Source organism: Mustela nigripes, chromosome 12 (assembly GCF_022355385.1).
Source record: "Mustela nigripes isolate SB6536 chromosome 12, MUSNIG.SB6536, whole genome shotgun sequence".
Lineage (NCBI taxonomy): Eukaryota > Metazoa > Chordata > Mammalia > Carnivora > Mustelidae > Mustela > Mustela nigripes.
The window spans coordinates 104,835,163-104,854,084 of NC_081568.1; the positions used below are offsets into that span (position 1 = coordinate 104,835,163).

An 18,922-nucleotide genomic window follows, 5' to 3' on the forward strand; every position below is an offset into this window, starting at 1 on the left:
ATGACAGAAAAACACCTGATTAATTTAGTTTTATGGGTTTACTGTTGGCCTTATCAAGAATAGTGGATTAATTAGGGAGAATCCATTCTGAATAAGGTTGAAGATAAATAAAAGAGGTGAAGAAGTGAGTCAGCAAGAGCAGTTACTCCTAAAGATGTGATGAGAGGAAGAAAGAGAAGGGTGGAGGAAAGGTTTTTGTATTTAACATTGCAGGTGAAGATTAAATGCTGACAATGTAATCATTAATAATGTGCTCCAGTGTGACTGAAAAGTTGGCCTTTATTCTGGAGTTACAATAATCATTCCAATCCTGCACAGATCCATGCTGTTTGATAAAATATTACTGTGTTCTTGCAGCAAGGGAGCTCTCAATGGCACCATGGTTCAAATAGAGGGTGGCAGAAACTGCTAATTCCTTCCAATAGCCATTCTTCCATTAGATTTTCCAGCTGGGCACAGGCGTTCCCAAAATGAAGACAATTCCCCATTCTTCCCTTGCAACTGTATGTGGCCAAGAGAGTAAGTTCTGATCAATGGATCTGAGAAAGAATATCCTGTTGCAGCTTCAGAGACCTTTCCTTAAGAAACAGCTTACATGAACCCTTTGACCCACCATGCCTTCTTGCTGGAGCTGAAGATCCATTTTGGACCATGAGGTGACCTTGAGGATAGTGGCCACAGATGATAGAGTGACAAACTAGAAGTATCCAAGGTCTGCATTGACTTCATAGAAGAGAATTCCATGGCAGCTCTAGACCACTGGTATCTGGATGTTAATGCAAAAGAAAAATAAGCATCTAGTTTAAGTCATTAATATGTTGAAGGCTACTAATATCCTTAGCCAAATCTAAATCTAACTATATATAAAAGGAGAGCAAGACAAGCCCAGACTGCAATAGAAATGACAAACCATCATTCAGATGGATTAGAAGTCATTGAAGAAAAAAATAATAGGGTTAATTTAAGACCAGGTATCCTGTCCAGGAGTCCTTGAGGTTAAGAAGGAAATGGGCATGGAAATGACCATAATAGAGAGAAAATGCCACATGAGGAAATGTGGTCCTGTGTTATCCAGTCTCCTTGTGTATCACTGGTTAATCATAGCAGACAATTTTTTAATTAAATTTTTAGTTTTTTTATTAACACATAATGTATTATTAGCCCCAGGGGTACAGGTCTGTGAATCATCAGATTTACACTCTCCACAGTACTCACCTTAGCACATACCCTCCCTAATGTCCATAACCCAACCACCCTCTCCTTATCCCTCTCCCTGCAGCAACCCTGTATGTTTTGTGAGATTAAGAGTCTCTTATGGTTTGTCTCCCTCCCAATCCCATCTTGTTTCATTTTTTTCCTTGCCTACCCCCAAACCCTGCACTCTGCCTAAATTCTTCATATCAGAGAGATCATATGATAATTGTCTTTCTCTGATTGACTTATTTTGCTCTGCATAATACCCTCTAGTTCCATCCATGTCATTGCCAAAGGCAAGATTTCATTTCTTTTGAGGCTGCATAGTATTCCATTGTGTGTGTGTGTGTGTGTGTGTGTGTGTGTGTGTACCGCATCTTCTTTATCCATTCATCTGTTGATAGACATCTAGGTTCTTTCCATAGTTTGGCTATTGTGGACATTGCTGCTATAAACATTCAGGTACACGTGACCCTTCAGATCACTACATTTGTGTCTTTACAGTAAATACCCAGGAGTGCGATTCATAGTAGACAATCTTGGAAAACCTTACTTTAAGAGGGAATATGAAGCTGATGATGATTTCCTCTTCATATTTAATGCATACTTTCATACTTTGTTTTAAGCTATTTAACTGTGTGTATATATTTTAACCTGTTTAACTATACATATATATCTAACTTGCTTAACTATATATATAAACACACATTATATGTGTATATATGCATGCAGTTTAATTTGTGTTGTAAAAGTCTGCATCCATAATTCTTTTTTTTTTTTTTTTTTAAGATTTTATTTGTTGAGCTGGAGCAAATAATCTAAAAATTTGTATGGAATCAGAAGAGACCCTGAATCGCTAAGGAAATGTTGAAAAACAAAAACAAAACTGGGGGCATCACGTTACCTGATTTCAAGCTTTATTACAAAGCTGCAATCACCCAGACAGCATGGTACTGGCATAAAAACAGACACATAGACCAGTGGAACAGAGTAGAGAGCCCAGATATGAACCCTCAACTCTATGGGCAAATAATCTTTGACAAAATAGGAAAAAATATACAGTGGAAAAAAGACAGTCTTTTCAATAAATGGTGCTGGGAAAACTGGACAGCTATAGGTAGAAGAATGAAACTCGACCATTCTCTTACACCGTACACAAAAATAAACTCAAAATGGATAAAAGACCTCAACGTGAGACAGGAATCCATCAGAATCCTAGAGGAGAATATAGGCAGTAACCTCTTCAATATCAGCCTCAGCAACTTCTTTCAAGATATGTCTCCAAAGGCAAAGGAAACAAAAGCGAAAATGAACTTTTGGGACTTCATCAAAATCAAAAGCTTCTGCACAGCAAAGGAAACAGTCAACCAAACGAAGAGGTAACCCACGAAATGGGAGAAGATATTTGCAAATGACAGTGCAGACAAAAGGTTGATATCCAGGATCTGTAAAGAACTCCTCAAACTCAACACACACAAAACAATCATATCAAAAAACGGGCAGAAGATATGAACAGACACTTCTCCAAAGAAGACATACAAATGGCTATCAGACACATGAAAAAATGTTCATCATCACTAGCCATCAAGGAGATTCAAATTAAAACCACATTGAGATACCACCTTACACCAGTCAGAATGGCCCAAATTAGCAAGACAGGAAACAACATGTGTTGGAGGGGATGTGGAGAAAGGGGAACCCTCTTACACTGTTGGTGGGAATGCAAGTTGGTACAGCCATTTTGGAGAACAGTGTGGAGATTCCTCAAGAAATTAAAAATAGAGCTTCCCTATGACCCTGCCATTGCACTACTGTGCATTTACCCCAAAGATACAGATGTAGTGAGAAGAAGGGCCATCTGTACCCCAATGTTTATAGCAGCAATGGCTATGGTCGCCAAACTGTGGAAAGAACCAAGATGCCCTTCAAAGGACAAATGGATAAGGAAGATGTGGTCCATATATATTATGGAGTATTATGCCTCCATCAGAAAGGATGAATACCCAACTTTTGTAGCAACATGGACGGGACTGGAAGAGATTATGCTGAGTGAGATAAATCAAGCAGAGAGAGTCAATTATCATATGGTTTCACTTATTTGTGGAGCATAACAAATAGCATGGAGGACAAGCGGAGTTAGAGAGGAGAAGGGAGTTGAGGGATATTGGAAGGGGAGGTGAACCATGAGAGACTATGGACTCTAAAAACAATCTGAGGGTTTTGAAGGGGCGGCGGGGGGTGGGAGGTTGGGGGAACCAGGTGGTGGGTATTAGAGAGAGCACGGATTGCATGGAACACTGGGTGTGGTGCAAAAATAATGAATACTGTTACGCTGAAAATAAATTTTAAAAATTTAAAAAAATAAAAAATAAATTTTTAAAAAGATTTTATTTGTTTATTTGACAGACAGAAATCACAAGCAGACAGAGAGGCAGGGAAGGGGTTGGAGGGGGGAAGCAATCTCCCTGCTGAGCCGAGCCCGATATGGGGTTTGATCCCAGGACCCTGGGATCACGACCTGAGCTGAAGGCAGAGGCCTTAACCCACTGAGCCACCCAGGTGCCCCAAGGAAGAGAATCTTAAACAGGCTCCACACCCCACGCAGAGCCTGACACAGGGCTTAATCTCACAACCCTGAGATAACTTGAGCCAAAATCAAGAGTTGGATGCTTAACTGACTAAGCCACCCACGCACCCCATAATTCTATTTTTTTTTTTAATAGTAAGGCACACTGCAAAGTGTGCAGAAAAGATTTTTCTGGTTTTCACTATTTCTTTCTTGATTTGAAGAAGTCAAAAAAAGTATATATAAAAGTTCACTTTGAACTAACTACCCAATCTGTTTGCAAAAAAAGGGGGGGAAAACCTGAAGAAAACATTATTACCTCTCATAATAAGGGCTAGGATTCCTATTCTGCTTATACACCTTTTTTTTTTTTTTTTTTTTTAAACCAAGAGATCACTATTAGAGGGGTATCTGGCTGGGTGGGTCAGTACAGCATGCAATTCTTGATCTCGGTGTTGTGAGTTTGAGCCCCACAGTAAGTGTAGAGGTCACTTTAAAAAAAAGAGAGAGAGAGAGAGAGAGAGAGATCAATATTATAAAATTACATACACTGGGCACGAATTTTATTCCACAATGCCAGGATAAAAGAAATACTACATTCTCTTATTCCCTAAATCAAATATAATCTGTTCTGAAGTTGGAAGGAAAATTCAACCAATCATTTTTGAAACTCCCTTCCCTTTCTTGGGTAGGTCCTACAATAATCCTGGACTTCTGTATCATCAAAATAAGGTGGTCGTGCTTCCTTTTTCTTCAGAATTTAGCCATCTTTGCCTTTGCTCTGTTGCCTGCGAGATGCTGCTGTAGAGCCCCAGAGCCTGCCTCTTGGCTCAGAGATGGATCTCACAGGGGATTTCTCATTCACTTCAGATCCTGCTTCTCATCACCAAGTTCCTGAGAGGGTCATTATATGCCTGCAAGATTTGTTTTCTGCCACCAAGAGTGGGTTCCTTGTCTTTTCTCCAGCCAAAGGAAGCTAAAATTCTCCCAATGTTTGGAAATGTGATCTCTTTTCTCAAATATTCATAAGGAGAGAAGATGATAACCACAGTTCATTTTTTCCTCCTCATTACGGCACAGCGTTAAACTTATGTAACTCAAAAAGCACATTAACATTTGTTTTGAACTTATTCTCAAAAAATATTGTTCAAGCAACTGACAAGGAGAATAATTAATTTCACTTATTTGATTTGAATTTCAGTTCTCTTTCTGCCTCCAGTTTACATGCTAACTGGCGGTGGATTTGGATCATCAACAGTTATTTCCTCTCTCTTTTGAGGGCCTGAAACTGTTGATTCCATCTGAACACATTTGAACTCTCGCAAGTTTCCTTATGCCAGCTTCAAAATATAAAATCAGTGTAACTGTGTACTAATAATGATATGTCTCAATCTTTAAAATATTTGCAGATGAATTCTGATGTGACTATCCTTAGATACATAAAAGCAACTAATAGTTTGAAAATCTTTTCTTATTGACATGTTTTATGACTTAATAGAAAATATAGAAACATGTCATGTGCCATGACAGGCTAAGCTATGCTGCAGTAACAAATCATCCCCCAAAATCTCAGTGGCATATAACCAAGTTTACTTCTTATTCTTTTTTTTTTTTAAGATTTTATTTATTTATTTGACAGAGAGAGAGAGAGAGAGAGAGAGAGATCACGAGTAGGCAGAGAGGCAGGCAGAGAGAAAGGAGGAAGCAGGCTCTCTGCTGAGCAGAAAGCCCGATGTGGGGCTCGATTCCAGGACGCTGAGACCATTACCTGAGCCGAAGGCAGAGGCTTAACCCACTGAGCCACCCAGGCGCCCCCTACTTCTTATTCTAAAAGTGATCTGTTCACTGGAGTCTCTCAAACACTCACACTGATGGAGAAGCCACAGTATCAAGTCTTGTTTGTTGCTGTGCCAGAGGGGAAGTGAGTTCTAGAATATCTTACACTGGTGGGTAAAAAGAACCCAGTCTAGAAAGACACATGTCACTCACTTTTCACAGTTCACTTGCCTGAATCAGTCACATGGCTCTATTCAACCACAAGGGGCCCAGAAATACATTGCCATCATTTGCCCAGAGGAGACAATTAAAAATACTTGGCAAAGAATTCTGACTTCCTTGCTAAGAGAACCTGTGTCATTACGCTGAAGCTGTATCATATATGAGTCCTGGGGATAACTGTATCTTGTTGCCACCTCTAAGACAGTATCTAGACATTTAACATCCTTTTGGGTCATTTCACTCTTAATGACCCATAGTCATGCAGTAGACTGTATCCAGTATGCAATGTATTGATTGCATAAGGAATGTGAAATAATTGGTTGACTCAATTATAAATTTAGAAATACTTTTTTTTTTTTAAAGATTTTATTTATTTATTTGACAGAGAGAAATCACAAGTAGTCGGAGAGGCAGGCAGAGAGAGAGAGAGAGAGGGAAGCAGGCTCCCTGCTGAGCAGAGAGCCCGATACGGGACTCGATCCCAGGACCCTGAGATCATGACCTGAGCCGAAGGCAGCAGCTTAACCCACTGAGCCACCCAGGCGCCCCTAGAAATACTTTTTTTAAAGTGTTCTAGTTTCTCCTTGGATTATTAAAGTAATATGTTCTCATTGTAAACACTTGGAAAATATAAAAAAACTAGAAAGAAAGAGGAGAAATCACTCATAATTTCACCTTCCAAAGATAATCAGTATTTTAGTGGATTTCCTTCCAAACTTTTTCTATGCATTTAAAAAAATTGATTCTCATAATCACCAAAACTATAACCATTTCTTCATTAGTGACGTTGCTCCAAATAGCTAATCTAAGTGGCCCTAAGCAGATAATTTTTTTTTAAAAGTTATTTTCCTAATAACATTTAATGCTATCTAACATGTTTAGATAGCATTAAATCCTAATGGTTAACAGTTCCATGTCGCTTTCTGTGTTTGGGAGCAATGAACCCCTAGTTCTAAAATTGCTTGTTAGTATAAGACCAGCCATGAAACAAATGAATAATTGTAACTGTTATTCTCATTTGTTTCTGGTATTTTCGCCATCCAGATTACTAATGGAAAGGGAAGAGCTTTGTAAGTTCACATTACTGTAGAATTTAAGCCTCTTAAAATAATCAAGATTCTGGTTACCTTTCAAAATAATAAAAAATGCTATGGTCTAAGCGATGATTAGTTAAAGTCTAAGGAATAAATTGGCCAAAAAAGTTACAACTAGAATGATTTCCTGAAGTCGAAATCATTTAGTTATAAATTGGGATCTTTAGAGGTCAAATATGACACATGGAGTTTTCCAGTAAGTATTACTCAAACTTTGCAAGGACTCTTTTTCATTAATATTTTTAGTTGACATTGCATTCCATGTGCAGATTTCTTCTTCATTTCAATCAATGAAAGAAATCATAGGAAATTTAATTGACAAAGAAGCTACAAGAAGAGCTTGCAATTTTATTATATTGCAGCAACCTCTCAACTATTTATGTTAGTAAATAAGAGAATGACATGGAATTGTGAACTTCTTAGGGCAAATTTCATGAATTATCCATTTTTGTAATCCTTACAACTCCCAGCACAATGCACTGTACAGAGGAAATACCCATAAACAAATGTGATACAAAGTATAATTGCATTCTTATATGAAAGGCATTCTAGGGGTGCCTGGGTGGCTCAGCGGGTTAAAGCCTCTGCCTTCGGCCCAGGTCATGATCCCAGGACCCTGGGATTGAGCCCCGCATCGGGCTCTCTGCTCAGTGCAGAGCCTGCTTCTCTCTCTCTCTCTCTCTGCCTGCCTCTCTGCCTACTTGTGTTCTCTGTCAAATAAATAAATAAAATCTTAAAAAAAAAAAAGAAAAAAAAAGAAAGGCATTCTAGTTTGGGGGAGTTTGCTTACTTTATTGTTATTTCATATAAATCTTTGTATTCTGCAATATGTTCTTAAAATTTCTAGAAGGGAAATTATTAATTTAGATCATGTGAACATTTCTTGCTCTGATTTGACAAATAACTTTCCAAAATCTTTGTCCTAATTTATATCCCCAAAAGGATGAGTGCTCATTTCACTCTACCTTCACCAGTGGAATATATGCACATTTTAAATGAACTGGCTAATTAGATCCACTGGAAATAATATCTCTTTTGTCTTCATTTCATTATTAATGAGTTTGAACATTAGTAAAATATACAGTAGGCACTGAAATTTCCTGCTTTGTGAACCGACCATTCATGTGTATATTTTTCCTATTAATCTCTAAGATCTCACTGTTTTGTTTCAATTCTTTGTCCTCACACTACATATGTAAGTATGTATTATACTATATGAATAGTTCTATATAAATCCTTCTATCCCAAATAAACATTTGTATATATGAGTCTCTGGTATATATGGTGATTCCATAATGGCAGTTACCCCATTTTATTTCTCTGTAAATAACCCCTAACACATACAGAAAATGCATACTGTACTTGTAGACTTGCTTAGGAATAAATGAGATAATGTAAGCAAAGCATCTAATGCAGTGACTGTCACATAGTAGATGCTCAATTATTTTACGCTATCAATAAGTTTTACTGTTAGACTAAAACAACACAATTCCATTTTAGTAAAATCAAGGCTAGAGAAAAAAATCAAGATTTAGTATTTCTGAACAATCACAAACTGTAATTGCAAATTGCAGATTTAGAATTTGAACTGAATCTTAAATCCTTCACCATAAATCACATCTGAATGGAATTCTACTGATATAACTGAAATTTTTTAAAAGAGCTGAGAGAGAGAGAGCTCAAGCACAAACCGGAGGATCACAGGGAGAGGGAAAGACAATGTCAAGCCCACGCTGCACTCAGCTAGGAGCCCCAAACGGGTCTCCATCTCAGGATCCTGGGGATCAGGTCCCCGAAATCATGACCTCCCTGAATTAATTGGGTACCCCGTTCTCCCTAACTCTTGAAATTTTTTTTAAAGACCAGTATGAATTATGAGCTGGTAAAACTTTTTGGCAACAGATGGATTATTCTTACCATAGAGATTATCTCTTCTTCCCTCATTTAAATTTATAGAAAACTTGTAAAAATAGTAAAGCTTAACAAGCACAAACATACATCGCATGAGTAGCATTTATTTCTCCAGTTGGTTAGCTTTTGTTCTTAGACGCGGGGAGGCAGCTGTCCTTGTGGTCACTGTTAGAAAAGCAGAACTAAAGCAACGAGAGGGAAGGGCAGCAGCGCTGGGAACAGGCAGTCAGCTGAAAGGCTTGCAGCTCAGGGGTGGGTGGGAGTATTTTTGTTGCCGCCGAGAAGAAGAGGAGGGTGGCCAGTGTGAAGCAAAAAGGCTTTCAGGGGAGCAGGCCTGGTTAGCTGCCCGGCGGCAGGCGTGTCCGGTACAGGCCGGTGCGCCGCGCCAGCTGCGGAGGGGGGCGGGGGAAGCTGAGTCTAGGTCAACGAAGGGCAAAGGAAGCCGGACACTGACGCAGTCTGCCTCCCGATTCCGGCTTCCAGGCGTCTAGTGGGAAACCGAGTCCTCGTCTAAAGCCGGTCTTCAAGCTGCCTCATCATCCCACAACCTTCCCAGGCACTTCCGGTAAGAAGCTCGGCACCCACAGCCGGGACTCCGCAGAGCAGCGCGCAGGCGCTTCGGGACCTGGCGGAGGCCGTGGACGCAGAGGGAGGAGGGCTGTGAGCCGTAGGAAAGCCTCTTGTGCGCCTGCGCTCTCAGCTCTTCTTCCCCCCCCCCCCCGCCCCAACAGGTCGGGGGGAAAAACAAACCCTGAGCCGACGTAGCGCACCCCGGGGTTCCCGGCCGGGGTCGCTCTTCATTCCTCTGCCCCGCATCGCTTCGAGTCCCCAGAGAGCTCCTCTGGGGTGTGGGGAGGTAAGAGCCCCATTAGCAGGCAACTTGGCCTCTCCTCACTCCTGCTGCACTCACGGAGGGGGCGGGGTGGCCGCTGGACCCGTCGACCTGGGTGCCGGCTCTGGCCCTCCTTTTCCTCCAAGGGCCGAGCCTGGGCCCCCGACTTGTTCTCTTTCCCAGGCCGCAGAGTTGAACAGGGAATCACGACCCTCAAACCTCGCGTCCGCTCTGTAGAGCATGGAGGGCCGGACCGGGCAGGGAGGGCAATCTCAGCGGCTTTTTGCCGGGTCCCACCCACCCCGACAGCCTTGAGTCGCCTCGAGTGGTCGGCTATAGGGGAGCGTCCAGGGGGCCGCGGCGGGTGCAGGGAGAAGGGTGTCCCGCCAGGGGAGGGGCTGTGCCTACCTGAAGGGACTGTGGTTCCCGCGGAGAGGTAGTTTCTGCACTGGGAGGACTCGACTTTAGCAGAATCTGTCATCACTGCCTTTCTGTCATCACTGCATTTTCTCATCATTTTGTACAGAAGGATGCAGCGGTGTTTTTCTTTCTCCCCTTTCTTTGGTACCTCTGAAAAATTCTGAAAGATGACCTAACTTTTAAACTATTAACGTACTTGTACTACCGTGATAGCAAATTATTCCAGACTGAGTGTTCTTGTTTGACTCGTATGGAAACCAGTCAGTCCATACACATCTTTTTCATTTAACAAAATAGGAAATTGGTTCGTCGATTTAGCTTCCTTAAATTATTATTTTGAGCCTGTTGTCTTCTGAATTGGCGGAAGTGTAATGGTTTTTGACCCAGGAAAACTATGTACTTTTTTCACCCCATTTCTCCCTTTTTCCCCCTCCCGTAGATATTAAACTGCATGCTTAGGGTCCAGAACAAAATCTTAACATAATAAAGATTATGAAAAAATAATAAGCCATAATTTCACCATTTAAAGATAATCAGCCACAGTTAATATTTTGACTTTTTACCTTCCAGGTTTTTTTCTCGTGGCATTTTCTTAATTACAATGATTTTATAGAGTTGGATTACGTGCTTTTCTTGCTTAAATTTAAGTGTTTCCTATGTTTTTAAAAGTCTTAATAAGTATAACTTGATGTTTGATTATACAAGTAATGCATGAGCAAAATATCTTTTGAAACAGTTACATTACAGATAAAGCTCCGTTCCCACTTAATTATAATCCCAATGTTACATAATATGGTAGTATCACAGTTTCTTAACCCAGTGAGTCTCAGTATCCCTTTACAAATTTAAAAATTGAGAACTAAAAGAGTGTCTCTATAATGCAATATATTTAGTATTTTATAAATTAAAACTCAGAAAGTTTCCAAAAATTATGCATTAAAAGCCCTTCACATGTTTAATTAAATAATATTTCTGAAAAATGTATTTAAAATTTAGTGAGACGGGTGGCATTGTTTTTTATTTTTGCAGATCACTAATGTCTGGCTTTGTAGAAGACATTCTCTTATTCTCTTATTTGCTTCTCCCTTTAATCTGGTGGGTTATCTTGTCTGCTAAAGCACATTAGCAAAATCCAGCCATACATAGATAGGTGTTTGGAAAAGGAAGGACCCCACTGACCCCCTAAAAAGTTCTGAGGTCTTCCAGGGGTCCTCAGATCAGTTTGAGAAAGATGATTTAATTATTGTATTAATACGCTGTTAGGTTCTTCTGCAATTTTGCACTATTAGGAACATTTCAAGTTGAAAGTTATTTGTGATGTGTTCCCCCACACAATTGCTACTGTTTCTCTAAAAGTAGAATTACTTTGGATGCCTGGGTAATTTTCTTTTGTGTCCTAATATTGGGGTTTAGATAGTTTCAGTTAATGATTTGATGAAATATCTTTGCATGTTTTCAGTTGCTTTGGATTATTTTCTTAAAATTTTAAAAAGAATTGTTAATATCAAATGGAATCTCTTTGGAACTGTAGATACATGTTGTCACATTGTTTTAATGAGAGGGTATACCCGTTTACTTCCTATCTGTAGTATCTGAGATGTTCTTTTTATCGTACTCTTAAAAACACTGAGCACTTTTACTATTAAAAATAAATTATGGGGGTGGCTGACTGGCTCAGTTGATCATGCAACTTTTGATTGTGAGTTTGAGCCTCATGTTGGGTTTAGAGATTGCTAAAAAGAAAAATTGTGTTCTGATTTAGTAGGCAACAAATGATACGTGTTCTAACTCATATTACATTGATACTACCAATTGTGCTTTGAATATTTTTTCATAATTTTATTAGTTGTACTATTTGCCCATTTATAGTCCAGTGTCAATGTGTTTTTCTAACAGATTTTCATTATTTTTTTTAATATTTTAAGGATATGCACTATACTTTCTTTAGGAAAGGAACAAAATTATCTTTTCTCCTTTTACAGAAGTAGTGCATTTAGTGAGAGTGCATTTTGTTTTTGCTTACAAAAACAAAACAAAACTAAAATACTGTAGAGATACATAATGAGGATGTGAAAGACGTGCATAATCACAGATACCATCGTTAACAGTTTGGTGTTGGCCCTCCATATGTTTCTTCTGTGTCTTTGCTAATACCTTTTTTTTTTTAACAACTTATTTGTAAAAATGGGTTTGTACTGTGCATGATGTTTTGCAGTTTGGTTTTTTTTTTTTGTCATTTAGCATTATATATTGGCTATTATCCTATAACTCTGGGAAAGTTTTATCCAGAGGGACATTTATTGTAATCTTTAGTTACCTGATGTCAGGCTCCTGTCCTTTTATATATTCTCTTCCTAGGTGATCTCATCCGTTAACAGGTATGTGTTGCCAGTTCCCAAATCTTTTATCTATCTCAGACTTTTCTCCTGCATTCCAGATCCTTATATTCAACTGCCTATTGGACATCTCCCCCAGGATGTTCTCAAGGTACTGCAAACAGTAGTCCAAATGTGAACTCATGTTTTCCCTCAGTCCTGCTCTTCTCTGTATCGCCTGTCATGGTCAGTGGTACCACTGTCTACCTAGTCACCCATGATGGAAACCTGGTAGTAATGCTAGCTTTCTCCCTTGCTTTCACCCTCGAGAATTTCCCACTCCTTAGCCACTTTGCTATAATCTCCTTTCCTTCTGCTTTGCCCTTATCATCTCTCATCTGAACCATTTTAGTAGTCTCCTTCCTATTGGTTTTGTTGGTTTTCTGGTTAATCTTCTATGTTGCTGCCACTTTTTTTTTTTAAATCATGAAGAGATGCTTTAAAACCATTTTTTGTAAAATGCTGTAAATTTTTTATTGTAAATCTGAGAGTACATAAATGGTCAGGTGAGTAGAAATATTACCTAAATAAAATAGGTTATCATATGTACACATAAATAAACTTCTTCAGAATAGGGAGTATATTTTATATTCCTTTTGTATTCTTAGTGTATGTGGTAGATTATTGGCACACTAAGTACATCTTAGTTGAATGAAATGGGAAGTATGTGTAGCTTCAAATTTCATGTTAAAAGGTTTCATATACAGTACTTATATCTTATATAAATTGTTGAATTCTGTTATTATTTATCTTACCTTTTCTGTACCTTTTTAGGCATCTCAGATGACATAAAGCTTAGTAGTACAGTGCTGTATAGAGATAACTCTGTAAATAGGTATTTCATGAATTCCATACTTTTTTAGAAAAATTGTTTTTTTCCTAATGAGAGACTATTTCTAGATTCCTATGATTCTCATTTCTGTGCTTTATGTTTTTAATATGTTCTATATTCAGAGTTCCTTTACTACTTTTTGCTATTTTATTTCTTAATGTAATGTTAATGTTTATCAAAGGGATACTTGTATGTAATTTAAAGAGTAAAATAAGACTACAGGGCTTAAAATGAAAAGTAATAATCTTTTGCCCCAGTCCTCTCTCCTGAATCCCACTCTGCAGAAGCAGCCTTTTTCAATCAGTGTTCCTCATCTGGAACATAAGTTGCAGTGCTGTTTCCTTAACTCCCCCCTTGATGGTTTCAAACTAGTAACACTTTCAAGCATTGGAAAGAAGGTAGTTCCTTACCTAAAATGGATGCCTTAGGGTATTAAGGCTTCATTCTCTTAAAGAACCATTGCTGAGAAAGGCTCCTGCAGAGTGAATAGACTATTCAGCTCTTTATTTTTTGTTCAACTCTTTTTCACCTCTAGGTTTTTAAATAACCTGCTTACTTACACAGCTATCTCCCCATCCTACTGCAGTTTTAAGTATTATTTACCAATTTCCTATTATAGGAGATGAGAATTTAGGTTTGTTACACAAGCCTCTACCTTTAAACACTGCACTTTTCATCACCTCTTATTTGCAGATTAGTTCCATGCTAATTTTTAGTTAAATGACTATTTAGTGTTTACATCATTTAACCATGTGTATAATGTGTACAGGTAAGCCAGGTATATTGTACTATTTGTTTGTAATATAATATTTTGGGTTTTTTCCCTAGTTTATAATTACCTTAGTTTTGTTTTGTTTTTTTTTTCTAAGATTTTATTTATTTATTTGTGAGAGAGTGCACAAGCAGGGGGAATGGCAGGCAGAAGGAGAAGCAGGCTCCCTGTTGAGCAAGGAGCCCATGTTGGACTCCATCCCAGGTCATGACCTGAGCTGAAGATAGACGCTTAACTGATTGAGCCACCCGGCTGTCCCTACCTTAGTTCTTCTGTATTATCTACCTCTTATGTATCTTTATGAATGTATGTTTTATATCTTTTTAATGTATCCTATATATTTTAAGATGTTATTTAAGTAATCTCTACCCCCAGTGTGAGGCTCAAACCTGCAACCCCAAGATCAAGACCCTCCACTGACTGAGCCAGCCAGGCACCCTTCCTTTTTAACTTTAATTAATTACTTAATTAATTTTTAAATTTTTTTAAAAAAGATTATATTTATTTATGTGAGAGAGAGACAGTGAGAAAGAGTATAAGGGAGGAGAAGGTCAGAGGGAGCAGCAGACTCCCCATGGAGCTGGGAGCCCAATGCGGAACTCTATCCCGGGACTCTGGAATCTTGACCTGAGCTGGAGGCAGTCGCTTAACCAGCTGAGCCAGCCAGGCACCCATAACTTTATTAACAACCCTTCAGACAAGATATGTAAATCTCCTTTTGGTAGATTCAAAATGTCTGTTGTTTGTTTTGTAACATCTTTCCTGTAATTGCCTACCACTCTGCATCTGTCTTCTTGCCTTGCTCTCTAGGCCTGTTGTTGCACGGCTGTCTTTGAGGTATGTCCTTTTATGATCTTTGCATTGCATTTGTCTCTCCCTGTATTGAATAGCCTGTTTCCGACTTCAGCCCTTCCTCTTTCTTGTTGTCTCCCTCATGTTGATAGAGTACATATTTTAGTAGGTCCCTGAGAAGGACTGAAGGGGAGGCATGCTCATCTTGTATATTTTCCGCCCCAGTCATAGAATCAGCCATTTCTCCAAGGAGCCTTGGCTCCTTTTGTTGGAGAAACCATGTTCTGGGTGCTAAGTATGATGTCTTGGTTCTAGGCCCTGTCAGCTAACAGAGCAAGAGATATACATGTTTATACTAATATCTGTAAGTATTTCAAGTAAAAAATTAGGACAGATATGTAACCATCTCTATCCATATAAAGCTAGCTATGAGTTTATACCAATGTCTCCAGTTCAAATCCATTACCATGTGGATCATTTTAGGTTCCTTCTCTTTGGCTTATCTAACCTTCCCTTCCAACAGTGAGAAACCTGGCTCCTGTCATCAGCCATCCAGTTCCTTTTAAATCCAGTATATGTGTGTAGTGGTTCAGAATTGATAACCCATACCCTTTGGGAAACAGCTTTATGAACTAGAGCACAATGCTTGTGTTCCTTTTATCTTCAGCTTTACAGACTCACTCATTTCCAAAGGTAGCACTGTATTCCTCCACCCCTTTCAGGAAGGTTGTTTTATATGTTTGTAATAAATTTGGCCCTTTTCTCACATTTTGCATTCCATTCTGAGATCACCCAGTCTTCTTCTAAATAATTTTTTAATATTTGAGTATGTTAAGGTTTATTCTTTGTGCTATAACCTGACAAATGCTTAATGTCTTATTTTCATCACTATAGTATCGTACAAAATAGTTTCACGACCCTAAAAAAATCCACTATGCTTTACCTGTTCATCCTATCCCTTACCCCAAACCACTAGCAATCACTTACATGTTTTACTCTCTTTGTAGTTTTGACTTTTCCAGAATGTCATACAACTAGAATGGTATGGTATGTAGATGTTTTTTGGTTTTTGGTTTTTGTTGTAGAGAGAATGAGCAAGCAGCTGGGGAAGAGCTGAGGGAATCTTAAGCAGGCTCCCACCCAGCATGGCACCCAGTTCAGGGCTCAAGCTCATGACCCTGAGATCCTGACCTGAGCCAAGAGATCAGATGCTTAACCAACTGAGCGACTCAGGAGTCCTACGTACAGTGTGTAGATTTAAAAAAAATTTTTTTTTTTAAGATTTTTATTTATTTGACAGGGCAAGCATAAGCAGTGGGGAAGGGGCAAAGGGAGAAGCAGACTCTGCTGAGCAGGGAGCCCAACTCGGGGCTCAGTTCCAGGACCCTGAAATCATGACCTGAGCCAAAGGCAGATGCTTAACTGACTGAGCCACCCAGATGGCCCCAGGGTGTAGATTTTTTTAAATGGGCTTCTTTTATGTAGCAATACATAATTAAAACTATCTATGTCTTTCTGTGGCTTGTTAGCTCATTTCTTTATATCCCTGAATAGTATCCCATTGCATGAATGTAACATAGTTTATTTATCAATTACTTACTGGAGGTCATTTTGAATACTTCGAAATTTTGGCCCTTATAAATAAAGCCATTATAAACAATCACACGTAAGTTCATGTGTGGACGTAAATCTTTATAAACCAGTTGGGTAAATATCTAGTAGTATGAATGCTGGATCATATAGTAAGACTATAGTTTTGTAAGAGACAAACTGTTTTCCAAAGTGGGTGTACCATTTTGCATTCCCACCAGAAGTAAATAGAGTTCCTGCTGATTGGCACCCTTGCAGCATTTGGTATTGTCAGTTGTTTGGATTTTAGCCATTGCAATTGATGTAAAATGGTATCATTGTTTTAATCTGTAGTCCCTAAAGACAAATGATGTGGAGCGTTTTATCATAGGTTTCTTTGATAACTGTGTATCTTCTTTGGTGAGGTGTCTATTTGGAACTTTTGCCCATTTAATTGGATCGTTGGTTTTCTAATTATTTAACATGAGGTGTTTTTTTGTAGACTGGATTCAAGTCCTTTATCAGATAGGTGTCTTGTAAATATTATCTTCCAGGATGTGGCTTTTCCTCTCATTCTCTTAACAGTGCCCTTTTCAGAGCAGATGTTTTTAATTTTAAGAAGGTCCAGCTTAATCATTTTTTTTCATGGATCATGCCATTTTTACATTTAAAAACTCATCACCAAACCCAAGCTAATGTAGATTTTCTCTTATGTTTTCCTCAAGAAGTGTTACAATATTGCACTTTACATTTAGGTCTATTATCCATTTTAAAAACATTCAGGTGTAAGGTCTGTTTCTAGGCTCATATTTTTGCATAGGGATGTCCAGTTTTCTCAGCACCACTTGTTGAAAAGACTACCCTTTCTCCTTTGAATTGCCTTTGCCCCTTTGGCAAAGATGCATTGACTGTAGTTGTGTGGGTCTATTTCCCAGCTCTCTATTCTTTTCCATTGATGTATATGTATATGTCTATTCTTTTGCCAGTCATATATTACCTTGATTATTGTAGCCTTCTAAATCTAAAATCAGAGTGAGTTGTCCCAATATGCTCTTCTTTTTCAGCATTATGTTGGCTATTCTGTCTTCTTTTCCATATACACTTGAGAATTTTTAGTTTCCTAAGTCATACAAAATAGCTTGCTAGCGTCTTGATTGGGTTGCACTGAGAACTGACATCTTGACAATATTGAGTCTACCTCTCCCTGACAATAGAATATATCTCGACCATTTATTTAGATCTTTGATTTTTTTATCAGTATTTTGTAGCTTTCCACATATAGGTCCTTTATATATTTTATTAAGTTTATACCTAAGTATTTAATTTTTTTCAGGTGATATCATAAATGGCATTTTTTTAAAAATTCCAAATTCCAGTTGTTACTTGCTCATATATAGGAATGCATTTGATATTTGTTATTAACTTGGTATCCATGCTCTATTCATTACTCTATTTCAGGGGGTGAGTTTTGAGGATTTTCTACATTGAAAATCATGTCATTGCAAATAGAGACAATTTTATTTCTTCCTTTCCAAATGGTGTACTTTTTATTCTCTTTTCCTGTTACACTGTGGGGGGAGGGTATTTGATTTCAGTACTGTGTTGAATAGGATTTGTGAGAGAAAATATCCTTTCCTTGATCCCAGTCTTTGGTGGAAGGGCATCCAGTTTCTCATCATAATGTATAATGCTAGCAGTAGGTTCTTTCTAAATACTCTTCATCAAATTGAAGAAGTTCCCCTCTGCTCATAATTTTCCGAGAGTTTTTATCATGAGCAGATGTTAGGTTGTCAGATGCCTTTTTTCATTTTATTTACATCCATCAATATGATTATATAACTCTTCTTATCCTGTTGATATGGTAGATTATATTAATTAATTTTAAAAGGTTGAACCAACCTTGCATACCTGGATAAATCCCACTTGGTTGTCATATATAATTCTTTTTATACATTGTTGGATTCTACTTGCTAATATTTTGTTGAGGATTTTTATGTCTGTGTTCATGAGCAATATTGGTCTGTAGTTTGCCTTTCTTGTAATGTTTTTATTTGGTTTTGGTATTAGAGTAATGCTGGTCTTACAAGTGAATTAGGAAGGGTTCCCTCTTCTTCCTTTTTCTGAAAGAGATTATGAAATATATTTTTCTTCCTTCTTTCAGTGTTTGGTAAAATTCACCAGTGAAGCCACCTGGACTGGTTATTTGTTTTATGGAAGGTTACTAATTATTGGTTCTGTTTCATTAAGAGATACAGAGCTGTTTGGGTTATCTGTTTCTTTTTCTTTTTCTTTTTTTTTTTAAGGTTTTATTTATTTATTTTTCAGACAGAGAGTGCATAAGCAAGGAGAGCAGGAGTCAGAGGGAGAGGGAAAAGTAGGCCCCTTGCAGTGTAGGATCATGACCCAAGTGGAAGGCAGACGTTAAACTGACTGAGCCACCCAGGCAGCCCATGGGTTATCTGTTTCTTCCTGTGTGAGTTTTGGTAGCTTATGTCTCCCAAGGAATTGGTTCATTTCATGTGATTATCGAGTTTGTGGGCATAGAGTTGTTAATAATATTCCTTTAT

General features: G+C 38.3%; 1 protein-coding gene and 1 long non-coding RNA gene across 6 annotated transcripts in view; one reads left to right on the forward strand and one right to left on the reverse strand.

Annotated features, from left to right (window-relative positions):
* Positions 1 to 259: 259 nt before the first annotated feature.
* LOC132028772 (uncharacterized) overlaps positions 260 to 18,922 on the reverse strand; it is a 69,671-nt gene continuing 51,008 nt past the window's right edge. For 2 of the 3 annotated variants that reach the window (XR_009407539.1, XR_009407541.1), the window contains 3 exons: positions 10,004 to 10,175; positions 8,851 to 9,388; positions 260 to 766 (listed from right to left, as the gene is read on the reverse strand). This is a non-coding gene — a long non-coding RNA (uncharacterized LOC132028772). The remainder of the gene's footprint in view (positions 767 to 8,850; positions 9,389 to 10,003; positions 10,176 to 18,922) is intronic. The other variant, XR_009407540.1, reaches the window with a different exon arrangement.
* The window catches only part of ZFYVE16 (zinc finger FYVE-type containing 16), a 48,963-nt gene continuing 39,422 nt past the window's right edge, over positions 9,382 to 18,922 (forward strand). For 2 of the 3 annotated variants that reach the window (XM_059418144.1, XM_059418146.1), the window contains exons 1-2: positions 9,382 to 9,619; positions 12,453 to 12,502. The gene's annotated coding sequence lies outside the window, so the exon portion shown is untranslated. The remainder of the gene's footprint in view (positions 9,620 to 12,452; positions 12,503 to 18,922) is intronic. The other variant, XM_059418145.1, reaches the window with a different exon arrangement.